General features: G+C 47.9%; 1 protein-coding gene across 2 annotated transcripts in view; it reads right to left on the bottom strand.

The window, feature by feature from the left end:
• The window catches only part of LOC126269161 (WD repeat-containing protein 11-like), a 220,153-nt gene that overhangs the window by 190,521 nt on the left and 12,239 nt on the right, over positions 1 to 17,393 (bottom strand). The gene's annotated exons all lie outside the window — the stretch shown is intronic.

Genomic DNA, 17,393 nt, shown 5'->3' with positions numbered 1-17,393 from the left:
GTCAGTAAACTTTTTTCTGGAATAATATCTACATAAATAATTATATTCATATTTTTTAGTATTTCAGGAAGTTACAAGAGTTGTGCATAAGAAATTTCATGGTAAACCAGTGTTTGTGATTCACAGTTAATGTGGCAAATATTATAGCTAACATATTGTGTCACATGTAGTTTTCCCTTTGAAAGGAACTGCTTACGGTCTGTATTTATTGTACATTAATGCTATTTTCATGATTTTTAGTGATTATAACCTTGAGAAAGTATCAGACAACTAGCAACTTTTTATTCCAGGTTTTTTTTTCAGTTCCCTTAAGAGGTATCTCATTTTGTGTACAGCTGCTTCACGTTTAGCTTAATAGACCCAGAAATAAAGGAGACTCAACAAAACTATTTTAAAACTTCTGTTACTGTTCAATAAAACATTGCTCCAGCCACAATTCAGCCCCATTGTTAACACTGTTTTCTAACATAAGACAAGTTAGCCATTGTTTGCTGAAAATTGTCCTCGTTACTGTGAAGCGATTGGTCACTGCTGCCAGCAAATGTGTTGGGAAGACTTCAGAGTTTGTGTACCAAAAATCCTATCCTCTCCTGCAGATCTTGTCTCCCCTAAACGAAGAACAAGATCTAATATGGTTTGTCCATCTGAACTGGGATACAGAGAAAGACAATGAGCAGGTGGCACAGCCAAGGGGAGAGAGAAAGTCATGGATAGCAGAAGCTAAAGGGTAACGAGAGCAGCATCTGTCAATAGCCTGCAGGCTGCTCATTGGGACAGAACAAATTAAAACACTGTGGATGGAGGCCTGAGAAACAAAATGGAAGGCTCTGTGAATGGCTAGTAGCTCTGCTGTGAATACACTACATGATCCTGGTAATAAAAGCCATTCTAAGCAGTAGGAGATGTGAAAGCATATCCCCCCCCTTATTGATTGTCTTAGAATTATCAGTGTAGGAAATAGCAGCACCCTGGAACTCTTCAAGGATTGCATGTACAAGACACTGGAGAACCATAGAGGTGACAGAGACCTTAGGACCCTGCATAGGCTGATCCTAATCCATGGTCTAGGCACAATCCAATGGAGGGTGTGGGAGAAAATATACAGGATGTGTTCCAGTGAGGGGATATGGAGATCCCAACAGAGGGAAGTGAGATGCATGCCAACCAGCAATCCCACCCGTGGGCAGTTGTCAGGAGGGAGACATCCCACATTTACAAAGAGGACAGAGGACATGGGATGGTCAGGGAATTGGCGAATGGCAATTGCATAAGAAAGAAGGAACTGGCTCATTCGTATTTGTAGAGGAGGAATGCCTGCTTCTGTGAGGAGACTGTCAACGGGACTAATGTGAGAGGCACCAATAGCCAGACGCACCCCACAATGGTGAACAGGGTCAAGTAGTTGCAGAGTGGAAGGAGCTGCTGAGCCATAAACCTGACTATCATAATCTGTTCTGGACAAGGCCAGAGTACTGTAAAGATTGAGGAGAGTGGTACAGTCTGCACCCCCAAATGTGTGGGCCAGGATGCAAAGAGCATTAAGCTTCCGCATGCATGTAGCCTTTAGGTTGCGAATATGAGGCAGCTTTGTCAGCTTTTTATTAAAAATAAGGCCTAAGAAACAAGACTGTGCTACAACATCGAGGAGCTGATGGCCTAAATAAAGTTCTGGATCGGGTCAATGACAAAAATGCAAACCCCATGTTTTGGAGTGAGAAAACTGGATACCATGGGAGATGATCCATGCAGAGGCACTTCGGATGGAACCTTGGAGCGAGCATTCAACAGATATTACTGAGTGGGAGCTGCACCAGATACAAAAATCATTGATGTACAACACTGGGGTAACCACAGACCCAACAGAGGTGACAAACCCATTGGTGGCTATGAGGAAGAATGTGGCACTTAGCAAAGAAGCCTGTGTGATACCGTTCTCTTGAATCTGAGTGGTGCTGAGTGAAGTGCCAATCGAACCTGGAAGAGCCAGTGAGATAGAGACTCGTGGATAAAAATCAGAAGGGGGCCATGGAAGCCCAAGTCATAGGGGGTAACTAAAATGTGATGATGCCAACCCATGTCATATGCCTAACGTTCGTTGGTTTGTGGGATTAAAGGAGCCAGACTACAATGGTCATCGGTCCCTTGTTCCATAAAAACTAAAACCACCCGAAGAGAATAAAAAACGAACAACAGGAAAGACAGCAGACGAAACATGACATGAAATACTCTGACAGAGACCAGACAAAACAAATTAAAACACACAGTGTGACGGTGGTTGGCCGACCGTAGAGAAAAAGAGGAAAAGCCAACCACCAAGAACACTTTAAAAACTCAGTTTAAAATCAGAGGCTAAAAGCCAGAATCAACACTTAAAAAAACACTCAGATTAAAGGATAAAAACCCCTGCCCGAATAAAACACAAAACCAAGTCCACCATGGCAGAGTCATCTGATAAAAGAGCAGAGAGCGTGTCAGGCATTGCAAAAGTCTGCCTGAGCACGGTTAAAAGGGTGCACTCCGACAGAATATCTACCACCGTCAAGGATGCCCCACAACGACAAAGAGGGGGATCCTCACGACACAGTAAATAACTGTGCATGAGACGGGTGTGGCCAATGCGGAGCCGACAAAGGACGACTGAGTCCCTGCGGTTGGCTCGCATGGATGACCGCCACACAGTCGTCCTGTCCTTGACAGCACAGAGCCATTCAGCATCCCAAAACAAGAGAACTTTGCGGCGTAAGACTGCCCGCAAATCAGCCGCCAGGAGGCCAATCTCCAGAGATGGCGCACTGGTGGCCTCTTTCGCCAGGTGGTCAACAGTTTCATTGCCGGGTATACAAACATGGCCTGGGGCCCAAACAAAGACCACTGACCTGCCGCTAGGGGCGAGAGTATGCAGGGACTCCTGGATAGCCATCACCAGACGAGAATGAGGGAAACACTGGTCAAGAGTTCGTAAACCGCTCAGGGAATCGCTACAGATAACGACGGACTCACCTGAGCAGGAGCGGATATACTCTAGGGAACAAAAGATGGCGACCAGCTCAGCAGTGTAAACACTGCAGCCAGCCGGCAACGAACGTTCTTCAAAATGCTCCCCTAGAGTTAGTGCATAACCGACTAGACCAGCAACCATCGAACCGTCGGTGTAGACAACGCCAGAGCCCTGATACGTGGCCAGGATGGAATAAAAGCGGCGTCGGAAGGCATCCGGAGGGACTGAGTCCTTCGGGCCATGTGCCAAGTCGAGCCGAAGGCAAGGGCGAGGCACACACCACGGGGGTGTACGCAGAGGGGCAAGGAAAGGAGGTGGAACAGGGAAACACCCAAGCCAGGAAACAAGCTGTTTGACACGTACAGCGATCGGACAACCCAACCGGGGCCGACCTTCTGGCAGATGAACGACTGACTGCGGGAAGAGGACACGATAATTTGGATGCCCGGGCAAGCTAAAAACATGGGCAGCATAAGCAGCCTGTAATTGTTGGCGTCGTGATCGCAGTGGAGGGACACCTGCCTCCACAAGTATGCTGTCCACAGGGCTGGTTCGGAAGGCACCAGTGGCAAGGCGTATCCCGCTGTGGAGGATTGGGTCCAGCAGATGGGGATGCTGAGCCATAAGCCAGACTCCCGTAGTCCAGACGGGACTGGATTAACGCCTGGTAAAGCCGTAGGATTGTAGATCGGTCAGCGCCCCACCTGGTGTGGCTCAGGCATCGCATAGCATTTAGATGCCGCCAACACGCATGTTTAAGCTGCCGAATATGAGGCAGCCAAGTCAACCGGACATCAAAAACCATCCCCAAAAACCTATGGGACTCCACCACTTTAAGAAGCTCGCCATCAAGATAAAGCCGCGGCTCCAGTTGAACAGTGCGTCGCCTGCAGAAATGCATAACGCAGGTCTTGGCTGCGGAAAACTGAAAACCATGCGCTACAGCCCAAGACTGCGCCTTGCGGATTGCGCCCTGTAGCTGACGTTCAGCAGCTGCAATGCCAATAGAGCTGTAGTAAAGGCAGAAGTCGTCAGCATACAGGGAAGTGGAGACAGTATTTCCCACAGCCGCAGCGAGCCCGTTAATAGCCATTAAAAATAGACACACACTGAGAACAGAACCTGTGGCACACCCTTCTCCTGGACTTGGGAGGAACTATATGAGGCCGCGACGTGCACGCGGAAGGTACGATACGACAGAAAATTGCGGATATAGATCGGCAGAGGGCCCCGAAGACCCCATCCATGAAGCGTAGAAAGGATGTGATGATGCCATGTCGTATCATATGCCTTCTGCATGTCGAAAAAGACAGCAACCAGATGCTGACAGCGGGCAAAGGCAGTACGGATGACCAACTCCAGGCTCACCAGATTGTCGGCGGCGGAGCAGCCTTTACGGAACCCACCCTGAGATGGAGCCAGAAGGCCTTGAGACTCCAGTACCCAATTCAAGTGCCGGCTCACCATCCGTTCAAGCAACTTGCAAAGAACGTTGGTGAGGCTAATGGGACGGTAGCTGTCCACCTCCAAAGGGTTCTTCCCTGGTTTCAGAATGGGGACAACAAGACTTTCCCGTCATTGCGACGGAAACTCACCCTCGACCCAAATGCAGTTGTAAAGATCGAGGAGGCATCACTGGCAGTCCACTGAAAGATGTTTCAGAATCTGAGAGTGGATTCTATCTGGCCCAGGAGCGGTATCAGGACAAGCGGCGAGGGCACTTCGAAATTCCCACTCACTGAATGGAACATTGTACAATTCAGGATGGTGAGTGCGAAAAGAAAAACTCCGACGTTCTATCCGCTCCTTAATGGAGCGGAAGGCCAAGGGGTAGTTGGCAGAAGCGGAATTCATAGCAAAGTGCTCTGCCAAGCGGTTTGCAATGACGTCGGAGTCAGTACAAACTGCTCCATTCAGTGAGAGCGCAGGGACACTGACAGGGATCCAATAGCCATAGAGGCAGCGAATCTTGGCCCAGAACTGCGATGGAGTGACATGGAGGCCAATGGTGGACACATACCGTTCCCAGCACTCCTGCTTGCGTTGGCGGATAATGCAGTGGGCTCACGCACGCAGCCGTTTGAAGGTGATAAGGTGGTCGATTGAGGGATGTCGCTTGTGACGCTGGAACGCCCGCTGGCGAACTTTAATCGCTTCAGCGATCTCAGGCGACCACCAAGGCACAGCCCGCCACCGAAGGGACCCAGAAGAATGGGCAATGGCAGATTCGGCGGCAGTAACGATGCCGGTGGTGATCGACTGAACCACTGCATCAATGTCATCGTTAGAGAGAGGCTCAATAGCAGCAGTGAAGGAGAACAAGTCCCAGTCAGCCTGATTCATAGCCCATCTGCTAGGGCGCCCAGAAGACTGACGCTGTGGCAGTGACAGAAAGATCGGAAAGTGGTCACTACCACACAGGTCATCATGCACTCTCCATTGGACAGACGGTAAGAGGCTAGGGCTACAGATGAAAAGGTCAATGGTGGAGTATGTGCCATGCGCCACACTTAAGTGTGTGAAGGCACCATCATTATTATCGAGAGATGGAGCTGCGACAATAAATGCTCAACGATGGCGCCTCGACCTGTTGCCACTGACCCACCCCACAGATGGTTATGGGCGTTAAAGTCGCCCAGTAACAGGAAAGGTGGAGGCAATTGAGCTATCAGAGCAGCCAGGACATGCTGCGCGACATCACCATCCGGTTGAAGGTAAAGACTACAGACGGTAATAGCCTGTGGCGTTCACACCCGAACAGCGACAGCCTCTAAAGGTGTGTGGAGAGGTACAGACTCGCTGTGAAGAGAGTTCAGGACATAGATGCACACGCCACCAGACACCCTTTCATAAGCTGCCCGGTTCTTATAATAACCCCGATAGCCACGGAGGGCGGGGGTTCGCATTGCCGGAAACCAAGTTTCCTGCAGAGCAATGCAGAGGAAAGGGTGAAGGCTGATAAGTTGGCAGAGTTCAGCTAGATGGTGGAAGGAACCGCTCCAGTTCTACTGGAGGATGGTGTTGTCCATGGCAGAGAAAGGCTTGACGGGACTGGGAAGGGAGATTACGCCGCTGGGTCACCTGCTGCCTCTGATTTAGCACCTGTGATTGTGCTTTCCATGGCGTCTGATGGACTGGCGAGATCGAGGTCCTCAGCGGACACAAGAATTTCCACCGCATCCTCAGACGCACAGCTGGAAGGTTGTGGTGGGATGGCTGTCACTGTGAGTTCCTTGGGCTGAGAGCTCTTCTTGGGTTTTCACGCCGTTCCTTGGGTTGCACCGGCTGGGAGGGCTTCACCGATTCAGTCTCCGTGACGGAGGAGGATCGTGAAGCCCTACAACCAGCTGATTGCGGGCACTTACGCCATTGTCGGTCGTCAGGCTTCTCGCTGGCGGAAACCTGGGAAGGGAGGGACCCAAGGGACCCCTTGCGAGCGTGAGAAGCCGTAGAAGTTGGACACTTCTCCGGCTTAGAAGTGGGAACGGACGTCCCCGATGGGTGGGTTGGTGTTGCTCCTGAGGTAGGTGGCGCAAGAGCAACCCGGTGGGTAGAGCCCCCCACTGGCGAGGGGGCAGGAGGAGTTTTACTACTCGTCGATCCGGCCACAATTTGAGAAACAGACAGGGCTAGCACAGGTGTTGTAGCAGCAGCGTAGGAAGATGTCATTCTCACAGGATGGAGTCGGTCGTATTTCCTCTTGACCTCAGTATAGGTTAGTCGGTACAGGGTCTTGTATTCCATCATTTTACGCTCTTTCTGGAAAATTCGGCAGTCTGGCGAGCAAGGTGAATGGTGCTCCCCGCAGTTGACACAGATGGGAGGCGGGGCACATGGAGTATTGGGATGTAATGGGCGTCCGCAATCTCGACATGTGAGGCTGGAAGTGCAGCGAGAAGACATATGGCCGAACTTCCAGCACTTAAAGCACCGCATCGGGGGAGGGATATAGGGCTTAACGTCACATCGGTAGACCATCACATTGACTTTTTCTGGTAATGTATCCTCTTCAAAGGCCAAGATGAAGGCACCAGTAGCAATCTGATTTTCCTTCGGACCCCGATGAACGCGCCGGACGAAATGTACACCTCGGCGCTCTAAATTGGCGCGCAGCTCTTCATCAGACTGCAAAAGAAGATCCCTATGGTAAATAACTCCCTGGACCATATTTAAACTCTTATGGGGTGTGATCGTAACGGCAACATCCCCCAACTTGTCACAAGCGAGTAACCGTCGTGACTGGGCAGAGGATGCCGTTTGTATCAGGACTGACCCAGAACGCATTTTTGACAAGCCCTCCACCTCCCCAAACTTGTCCTCTAAATGTTCGACGAAGAACTGAGGCTTTGTTGAGAGAAAAGACTCCCCATCAACCCTTGTACAAACTAAGAAGAGGGGCGAATAACTGCTTGTCTTTGGACTTATGTTTCTTCTTCTTCGCTTTCAGAGGTGGAGGAGGGCAGGGCACAAGGGAGGGCAGGCATCTGCAAGATCTGGGACCGAAAGAGAATGGATGACCTTGAGCCACAAAGATAGTGCATCTGGTGGCCGAGTGGTTGGAGGCTTTCAGCCTGAGAGTTGCCAGGGAGGGGTCCCAGGGGGCAGCCTGATCACTGGCAGGTGCCAAAGAAGGGGGGCACTTCTTTGCCCAGGAAGGGGGAGGAGCTCCCTGGCTGAAGATCATGGGCATTGCAGAGAAGGGGGACAGGATTGGGGTAAGGAAGAGGTAGGAAAGAGAAAGGATGTAACAGAGGCAAAAGTTGATGACAGTGCCACTGGATGGAGCCTCTCATACTTTTGGTGAGCCTGAGCATAAGACAGGCGATCCAGGGACTTGTACTCTTGGATCTTCTATACTCTCTTGTAAGCCAGGCAATTCAGTGAGTGAGGGAAATGTTGGTCATGACAATTGACACACACGGGTGGTGGAACACAGGGGGCTTCCCTCATGGAGTGGGTGTCCAAGCACATAACCTTGACTTTCTCTGGGAGGGTATCCCTCTCAAAATCCAGAATGAAGGTGCCAGTATCTGTGAGTTGTTTTTGCAACCTTTCTGCAAACATCGAACAAAATGAACGCTGCATTGCTCCAGGTCAGCTCGGAGTTCCTCATCAGTTTGCAGGATGAGGCCCCTATGAAAAATCAGTCCCTGGACCATATTCAGAGATTGGTGAGAAGTAGTAGACATTGGGACATTGCCAAGACGATCACAGGCACAAAGAGCTGCGGACTGGGCAGCAGAAGCAGCTTTGATCTACAGGAAGCCTGACCGCTTCTTACTAAGAGCCTCCACCAAACTTGTCCTCAATATCCTCCACAAAAAACAATGGCTTTGTGGCGGTAAATTTATCCCCATCCATCCTAGTACAGACGAGATGGCGCAGAAAGTGTACATCCCAAGACAGTGAGCCTGGCACTCTTCCCATGGTGTAGGCAGGGAAGGGAAGTCGCCGGGTCATATGAAGCAGCATTCAATGTTCCTTCCCTATTCGAAGAGACAGTCGTTTGAGAACAGCCAGATTTTTGCAGCCTGCTATGCTTAATGCGCCAATCATCCACACTGACACCACCCACTCTGATCAGGAGCTCTCCCAATGGTTGCCACTCAGCCATAGCAAGGACCAACTAGCATCGTGAACATTGCAAGGTGTTCCGATGCTCTAAGAAGACAAGCAACCACTCTTGGAATACGTGGAGAGGGAACAGCTCAAGTATCAGTAGTGTGATCCCTCAGCCAGATGAGTAAATAACAGCCCCACCACACAGGGTGGCTACACATGCTGTTGTACTAGCAGGATGGAAGGAGGCTACAATGGGGAAGGGAGAGGAGAAGGAAGGCGCTGAAGAATCCACACCATAGATGCTAGGAAGGGAGTTCTTCCCCAAATGGCTCACACTAAAAAACAGAAAATTTAGAAGCGGAGGTCAAACCCCAAACGTGGACCTAAATTCCAAAAAGAATGAAAGAACAGGCAGAAGGAACAAAATTGCAAGCAATGCAGGGAACTAGGTGGATAGTCAGGTCATTATAAATCAGAACACAGAAGGGAAGGAGGGGGCATTGGGGAAGGAGTAAGGATAGGGAGGGAGGGCAGGGTGAAGAAAATGTGGCCAGGGAAGAACGAATTGGCTGCAATAGCTTGGGGCCCCGTGTGCACCACACACGAACTCATGAAAGGACCAGCCGCCCCCCCCCCCCCCCTCTTTCAGGTGCACCTCTTCTTCTGGGTAACTTGTGACAACATGTTTTTCTTGATTCCCTTGGTACTTCATCATTCCTTCTTCTTTTCGTTCCTGTGGTGTAGTCCATTCTAGTGCTCTAGCAAACACCTCTGTGTTGCATTACGTTTCTGTGGTGTAGGTCCTTCCTGTGCTCCTATGCTCATCACCTTTCCATTTTTTCAGGGTAACTGGTAGTGGTTTTTCTCTCTCATGTGTCCGTGTCAGTTCCTCTTCACTTCATTTTTACATTCCTTATATTTTTTTCTCTACTGGCCTTTCCCATTCATGTACTCCTGCACACACTGCATTTTACACCCTATGGACAAAATGCCTACTCAGTTGCACTCATTGTTCTTGATATAATTCATATTTTTGAACCTTTCAGCTATCCTTGTCCTCAGTGACCTCAGTACTTCCCCATCTAGCTCTGATCCCTGGCATCTGCTCCCTCCTTTTGCCTGGTGTTTCTTTTCCAGTGACCACTACCCCACTGGCTTTGTGGATGTCACATTGCCATGTTCCCAGTGGCCACAATGGTCAAGTGCCACCAGCATTTCGCCAATACCATGCTGTCTGTTGGCACTATCATGTTCCCAGTGTAGTTACAGTGGTATTGTCTGGCCTCCCACTGCCACCACTCCACTGGCTGCTCCCGTGGCTTCCGTCATCTGTTTCCGGCAGTGTATGTGCACCTCACCAACTGGCTCCAGTCAGTCACTGCGCTTGCTCCCATGGGCCATTGGCTAGTCATCTCCGACTTTTCAATAGCTCCTTCTGGGACTGCTCCATCAGCTGGTCATGTCGGTCTGCACTTCCAGTGCCACAGTCATCATGTATATTTTTTGTTTCAGGATTGCTATATGCCACCTTTTTCACTGCCAGGCCTGGGCTGTCCAACACCACTGTGAATGGTACGTCTCAACCTCAGGTCACAGGTTCTGGGGTGACAGGCTTGCAGCCACTGAGATATACCCTCATCCTTGATTATCCTCTGCATCGTACCAAGGGAGAAAACACCCCTACCCAGTGGGCACTTGTTGTCATAGCAATCTCTCTCTTTTTCTTTGGTTTCACCTTTCACAGCTGAGAGATGGATTGCAGGATGTTTTAGCTAGTGTCAAGATGGCTCCTCCATCTTTTTCTGAAGGGGTGGAGAGGTATAGTAGCTGGTCGTTTGTGAGCCACTCTTGTTACCAGCACAATGTCCACAATCAGCGGGTCGTATGTTTCAGGATCACAGATGACCTTCCTTCAGTGACTGTTTATGAGCCACGCTAGTACCCTGTATGTTGTGGACACTGTACTGATTACAGTCTACTGACAGATTGTACTAGCAGGCACCTCCATGGTCACCAGCACCACTCCTAGGCAGTGCATATAGTGGCAGTAGCAAAGGTAATGCTGCAATCAAGGGAACTAGCTTGCAGCCGTGCGTCATGTGTCTGTCAAGAGCCCACAGATATTTCTCCACTTGCTGTGTATTTAACTTGCATCACAGCCTCCAGCAGGTATCTCTTTGCTCAGATCCAGGCCACGCACCAGCCCTGTTCTGCAGCCCATCCATTAGAGCATTTCACTGAGTCTACACCACAATGTGATGCTGCTGCAGCAGATACCAGGAGAGACACTCCACATCATGTAGCCAGCAGTCTTTGTTGGAGCCTCCTGCTCCCTCACCACTCGCCTTCCCAGGGCTCCATGCCACTGTACTGGTATTTCCACTGTGAAATGTTGACTTTGTACTTGTGTTCGTGTGATCATTTGATCAATTTCACTACACTCTTTGATTCTGTTACTCATATCGAATACAGGATGATCAATTTATCTGTTACTCAAACTGAGTCTTATGTGGAATCTAACTTCTGTTGTGATGCTGTAATAAAAGTTTACTTAAATGCAATCATTTGCATTCCATTTACAACTAAGAATGCAGAAAGGATCACTCACTTTGTATGCCTGTGGGCATCATTCTTCATTCTGAAGAGGATACTCCATCAGCCATTGAAGGAACAGGGAGTGACCAACTGCAGATTGCCACACAAGTTTGAGACAAGTGATGCCTGTCATCTAAGCTCTGAGTTCATAGTTTGGTCATTCCAGCGAGTGGCAGAGCTTTGCTCACAGAGTTTCAATGAAGCTCACAATCTGCAACATTGACGACAGAACCAATCATTGCTCCCTGGTTACGAGTCAAGTGGAAGGCTTAAACCAGAGACTATTAAGGTTCTGTGACAAGCTAGGCTGCAACTTCCTATACTTGCACCACAGGTTTGGGAACTGCGGGGTCCCCACAAATGGGTTTGGTGTCCGCTATAAATCAGAATCTGCTACACAGATACCTGATGGTTTGTGTGTCCACACAAGGCTTTTATAATAGCAAAGAATTCACAATACAAATGCCAGAATTTGAAATACTCCCAAAACTCGGTGGAGTTCACATTACCATACATACAGTAAGCTGGTTAAAACCTGAAATTGATAGTGATGAGATTTTTAGGGAAAATTTAACTTTTTATTAAAAGAAGAGGCTAATAGCAAATTTATCAATCGTGATAAAAGTTGAAGCTGCAAGCAAGATTTTTTGGGCAACAACTCAGTACCAATGGTGGGCATAAACTTACAATCGGATCCTTCTATCAATCACCAGATGTAACTGAAAACTTCAGAGAAAATTTAAGGTAATTAGTACATAAGTCCCCCAATTGTACTGTCATCATCCCAGGAGACTTCAATCATCCAATGACCAATTGCAGAAATTAAAGCTTGAACTAGTGGCATGACAAGAAGTACTGCAAAACATTATTAAATGCCTTCTTTGAAAACTTGTCCGTTCACTGATTGGTGAAACATGGCTGATTTTGTGCTGGTCTGGAATGTTTACAGTCATTGTCAACCTTACCCACATAACAGCACTGTGGACTGTACCAATAAGTATAGATTTTGAATATAGTGCTGATTCGTATGTGGTGTTGTAAATTGTTATTGTTAATATTATTTACTGGTCTGTGCAAAGATGCTATACCTGGTCTTTATCACAGCCCACCACAAACTCCATTTACTCTGATGACTCCTTAACCCATTACACATTCATTTCTTGTGGGGCTTTCCCAGCAGCCAACGTGTTACACACCAATTGGAAGCTTCACTCCCAGCACCTTCCCCAAAGGAGCCAAGTGTGTGATTAGCAGAGCGATGATGAATGAAACAATTTTGGTTATGAAGGGGGCAATGAATGAAGCCTTCAAAGGCTACCGTAGCAGAATCCTACTGAATTATCTCTTACAAAATCCAAAAGAAATTCTAGTCTTACATGAAATCAGTTAGTGGTGTGTCCAGAAATTCATGGATGAGACAAGAACGGAAACTGAGGATTTCAGAGCAAAAGTAGAAATGCTGATAAACTACATTTTCAAATGTTCCTCTACAAAGGAAAATCTAAGAACACTCCCCAAATTTAAGTCTCATACCATTGGAAAGATGAGTGAGATACATTTTTGAATAAGTATTGTTGACAAACAGCTGAAATCGTCAAAACTGAACAAAGTTCCAGGGTCCGATGGAATCCCTATCAGATTCTGCACCAAATTTACAGCTTCTTTTAACCATAATCTGTAGCAGATCCCTCTGACAAAAAAATCACGCCAAATAGTTAGAATAAAGTACCAGCCACACCTGCCTACAAGGAGGGTAGCAGAAGCGATTCACAAAACTACCATCTAATTCTTGTAGAATCTTAGAACATGTTCTGAGGGTAAGCATAATGGGGTATCTTGTACAAAACGATCTCCTCCGTGCCAACCATTATGAATTCCGATCATGAGAAACCCAACTCTCAATTTTCTCGCATGACGTACTGAAAGGCAGGGATCAGGGTAGTCAGGCAGATGTGTATTTCTTGATTTCTGAAAAGCATTTGACTTATTATTACACCTATGCTAATAATCAAAAGTATAATTGTATGGAGTATAAAGTGAAATTTGTGACTGGAGTGAAGATTACTTAGTAGGAAGGACGTGTAATATTACCTCACATGGAGAGAACTTCAACAGATGTGCAGTAACTTCAGGTAGGCACAGGGAAGTGTGTTGGAAACCTTGCTGTTCATGTTGTATATTAATGACTTTGCAGATAATATTACCAGTAATTCCTGAATTTTCACAGATGTGGTTATCTAAAAAACACTACTGTCTGCAAAGTGCTGCACAAATATTCGCTTAGATCTTGATAGTATCTCAAGGTGGTGCAAAGATTTAAATGTTGAGAAATGAAAATGGCACGCTTCACAAAATGAAAAAAATGTAGTTTCCTAGACCTATATTGTCAATGAGTCACAATGGATGTAGCAATGTGTAGGGTTATGAAATGGAACAGTCAAATATGGTCAATCATAGGTTAAGCCAGGTGTCAGACTTTAGCTTATTACGAAAAGCAATCAGTCTACAAAGGAGGTTGCTTATAAAACACTCGTGCGACAACCATAGAATAATGCTCAGGTGTGTGGGACCTGTAGCAAACAGACTAACAGGAGATGTTTATTGTATACAGAGAAGGGTAGCATGAACAGTCATAGATATATCTGATATAAAGCACACCAATGGCAAGATGCGATCAATACCTTCATTGTGTGATAACAATGGAGAAGTCACTGATGATAGTGCCACTAAAGCAGAGTTATTAAACACGGTTTTCCGAAACTCCTTCACCAAAGAAGACAAAGTAAGTATTACTGAATTCCAATTAAGAACAACTGTCAAGATAGAAACATAGAAGTAGATATCCTTGTTGTAACAAAGCAGCTTAAATCATTTAATAAGGGCACGGCCTCCGGTCCAGATTGTATACCACTCAGGTTCCTCACAGAGCATGCTGATAAAATAGTGCCATATTTAGCAATTATTTACAGCCACTCACTCACAGAAAGATCTGTACCTAAAAACGGGAAAACTGCTTAAGTCACACCAATATCCAAAAAGAGAAGTAGGAGTAATCTGCTGAATTACAGGCCTATATCACTAATGTCGATTTGCAGTAGGCTTATAGAACATAGACTGTATTCAAACATTATGAAGTACCTCAAAGAAAACGATTTATTGACAGAGTCAGCACGGATTCAGAAAATATCATTCTTGTGAAACACAACTAGTTCTTTATACTCATGAAGTAATGAGTGCTACCAACAGGGGACATCAAATTGATTCCATATTTTTAGATTTCCAAAAGGCTTTCAACACCATTCCTCACAAGCGCCTTCTAACCAAACTGTGTGCCTACAGAGTATCGCCTCAGTTGTGCAGCTGGATTCGTGACTTCCTGTCAGAAAGGTCACAGTTCATAGTAATGGACGAACAGTCATCGAGTAAAACAGAAGTAATATCTGGCTTTCCCCAAGGAAGTGTTATAGGTCCCCTATTGTTCCTGATCTATATTAATGAGATAGGAGACAATCTGAGTAGATGTCTTAGATTGTTTGCAGATGGTGCTGTCATTTACCATCTTGTAAAGTCATCAGATGATCAAAGTTACTTGCAAAATGATTTAGATAAGATATCTGTATGGTGTGTAAAAGTGGCAATTGGTTGGTTGGTTGGTTTGTGGGATTAAAGGGGCCAGACTACAATGGTCATCGGTCCCTTGTTCCATAAAAACTAAAACCACCCGAAGAGAATAAAAAACGAACAACGGGAAAGACAGCAGACGAAACAGGACATGAAATACTCTGACAGAGACCAGACAAAACAAATTAAAACACACAGTGTGTCGGTGGTTGGCCGACCGTAGAGAAAAGGAGGAAAAGCCAACCACCAAGAACACTTTAAAAACTCAGTTTAAAATCAGAGGCTAAAAGCCAGAATCAACACTTAAAAAAACACTCAGATTAAAGGATAAAAACCCCCTGCCCGAATAAAACACAAAACCAAGTCCACCATGGCAGAGTCATCTGATAAAAGAGCAGAGAGCGTGTCAGGCATTGCAAAAGTCTGCCTGAGCATGTTTAAAAGGGCGCACTCCGACAGAATATGGACCACCGTCAAGGACGCCCCACAATGACAAAGAGGGGGATCCTCACGACACAGTAAATAACTGCGTGAGTCGGGTGTGGACAATGCGGAGCCGACGACTGAGTCCCTGCAGTTGGCTCGCATAGATGACCGCCACACAGTCGTCCTGTCCTTGACAGCACGGAGTTTGTTAGGAGTGGTAAGACCGCGCCATTCAGCATCCCAAAACGAGAGAACTTTGCGGCGTAAGACTGCCCGCAAATCAGCCGCCAGGAGGCCAATCTCCAGAGATGGCACACTGGTGGCCTCTTTCGCCAGGCGGTCAACAGTTTCATTGCCGGGTATACAAACATGGCCTGGGGTCCAAACAAAGACCACAGACCTGCCGCTATGGGCGAGAGTATGCAGGGACTCCTGGATAGCCATCACCAGACGAGAACGAGGGAAACACTGGTCAAGAGCTCGTAAACTGCTCAGGGAATGGCTACATATAACGAAGAACTCACCTGACCAGGAGCGGATATACTCTACAGAACAAAAGATGGCGACCAGCTCAGCAGTGTAAACACTGCAGCCAGCCGGCAACGAACGTTGTTCAGAATGGTCCCCTAGAGTTAGTGCATAACCGACTAGACCAGCAACCATCGAACCGTCGGTGTAGACAACGCCAGAGCCCTGATACGTGGCCAGGATGGAATAAAAGCGGCGTCGGAAGGCATCCGGAGGGACTGAGTCCTTCGGGCCATGTGCCAAGTCGAGCCGAAGGCAAGGGCGAGGCACACACCACGGGGGTGTACGCAGAGGGGCAAGGAAAGGAGGTGGAACAGGGAAACACCCAAGCCAGGAAAGAAGTTGTTTGACACGTACAGCGATCGGACAACCCAACCGGGGCCGACCTTCTGGCAGATGAACGACTGACTGCGGGAAGAGGACACGATAATTTGGATGCCCGGGCAAGCTAAAAACATGGGCAGCATAAGCAGCCTGTAATTGTTGGCGTCGTGATCGCAGTGGAGGGACACCTGCCTCCACAAGTATGCTGTCCACAGGGCTGGTTCGGAAGGCACCAGTGGCAAGGCGTATCCCGCTGTGGAGGATTTGGTCCAGCAGATGGGGATGCTGAGCCATAAGCCAGACTCCCGTAGTCCAGACAGGACTGGATTAACGCCTGGTAAAGCCGTAGGAGAGTAGATCGGTCAGCGCCCCACCTAGTGTGGCTCAGGCATCGCATAGCATTTAGATGCCGCCAACACGCCTGTTTAAGCTGCCGAATATGAGGCAGCCAAGTCAACCGGACATCAAAAACCATCCCCAAAAACCTATGGGACTCCACCACTTTAAGAAGCTCGCCGTCAAGATAAAGCCGCGGCTCCGGGTGAACCGTGCGTCGCCGGCAGAAATGCATAACGCAGGTCTTGGCTGCAGAAAACTGAAAACCATGCGCTACAGCCCAAGACTGCGCCTTGCGGATTGCGCCCTGTAGCTGACGTTCAGCAGCTGCAATGCCAATAGAGCTGTAGTAAAGGCAGAAGTCATCAGCATACAGGGAAGCGGAGACAGTATTTCCCACGGCCGCAGCGAGCCCGTTAATGGCTATTAAAAACAGACAGACACTTAGAAAAGAACCCTGTGGCACACCGTTCTCCTGGACTTGGGAGGAACTATATGAGGCCACGACGTGCACGCGGAAGGTACGATACGACAGAAAATTGTGGATATAGATCGGCAGAGGGCCCCGAAGACCCCATCCATGAAGCGTAGAAAGGATGTGATGATGCCATGTTGTATCATACGCCTTCCGCATGTCGAAAAAGACAGCAACCAGATGCTGACAGCGGGCAAAGGCAGTACGGATGGCCGACTCCAGGCTCACCAGATTGTCGGCGGCGGAGCAGCCTTTACGGAACCCACCCTGAGATGGAGCCAGAAGGCCTTGAGACTCCAGTACCCAATTCAAGTGCCAGCTCACCATCCGTTCAAGCAGCTTGCAAAGAACGTTGGTGAGGCTAATGGGACGGTAGCTGTCCACCTCCAAAGGGTTCTTCCCTGGTTTCAGAATGGGGACAACAAGACTTTCCCGCCATTGCGACGGAAACTCACCCTCGACCCAAATGCGGTTGTAAAGATCGAGGAGGCATCACTGGCAGTCCACTGAAAGGTGTTTCAGCATCTG

This window comes from Schistocerca gregaria, chromosome 1 (genome assembly GCF_023897955.1).
Source record: "Schistocerca gregaria isolate iqSchGreg1 chromosome 1, iqSchGreg1.2, whole genome shotgun sequence".
Taxonomy (NCBI): domain Eukaryota; kingdom Metazoa; phylum Arthropoda; class Insecta; order Orthoptera; family Acrididae; genus Schistocerca; species Schistocerca gregaria.
This window is presented reverse-complemented; position numbering and strand designations above follow the sequence as displayed.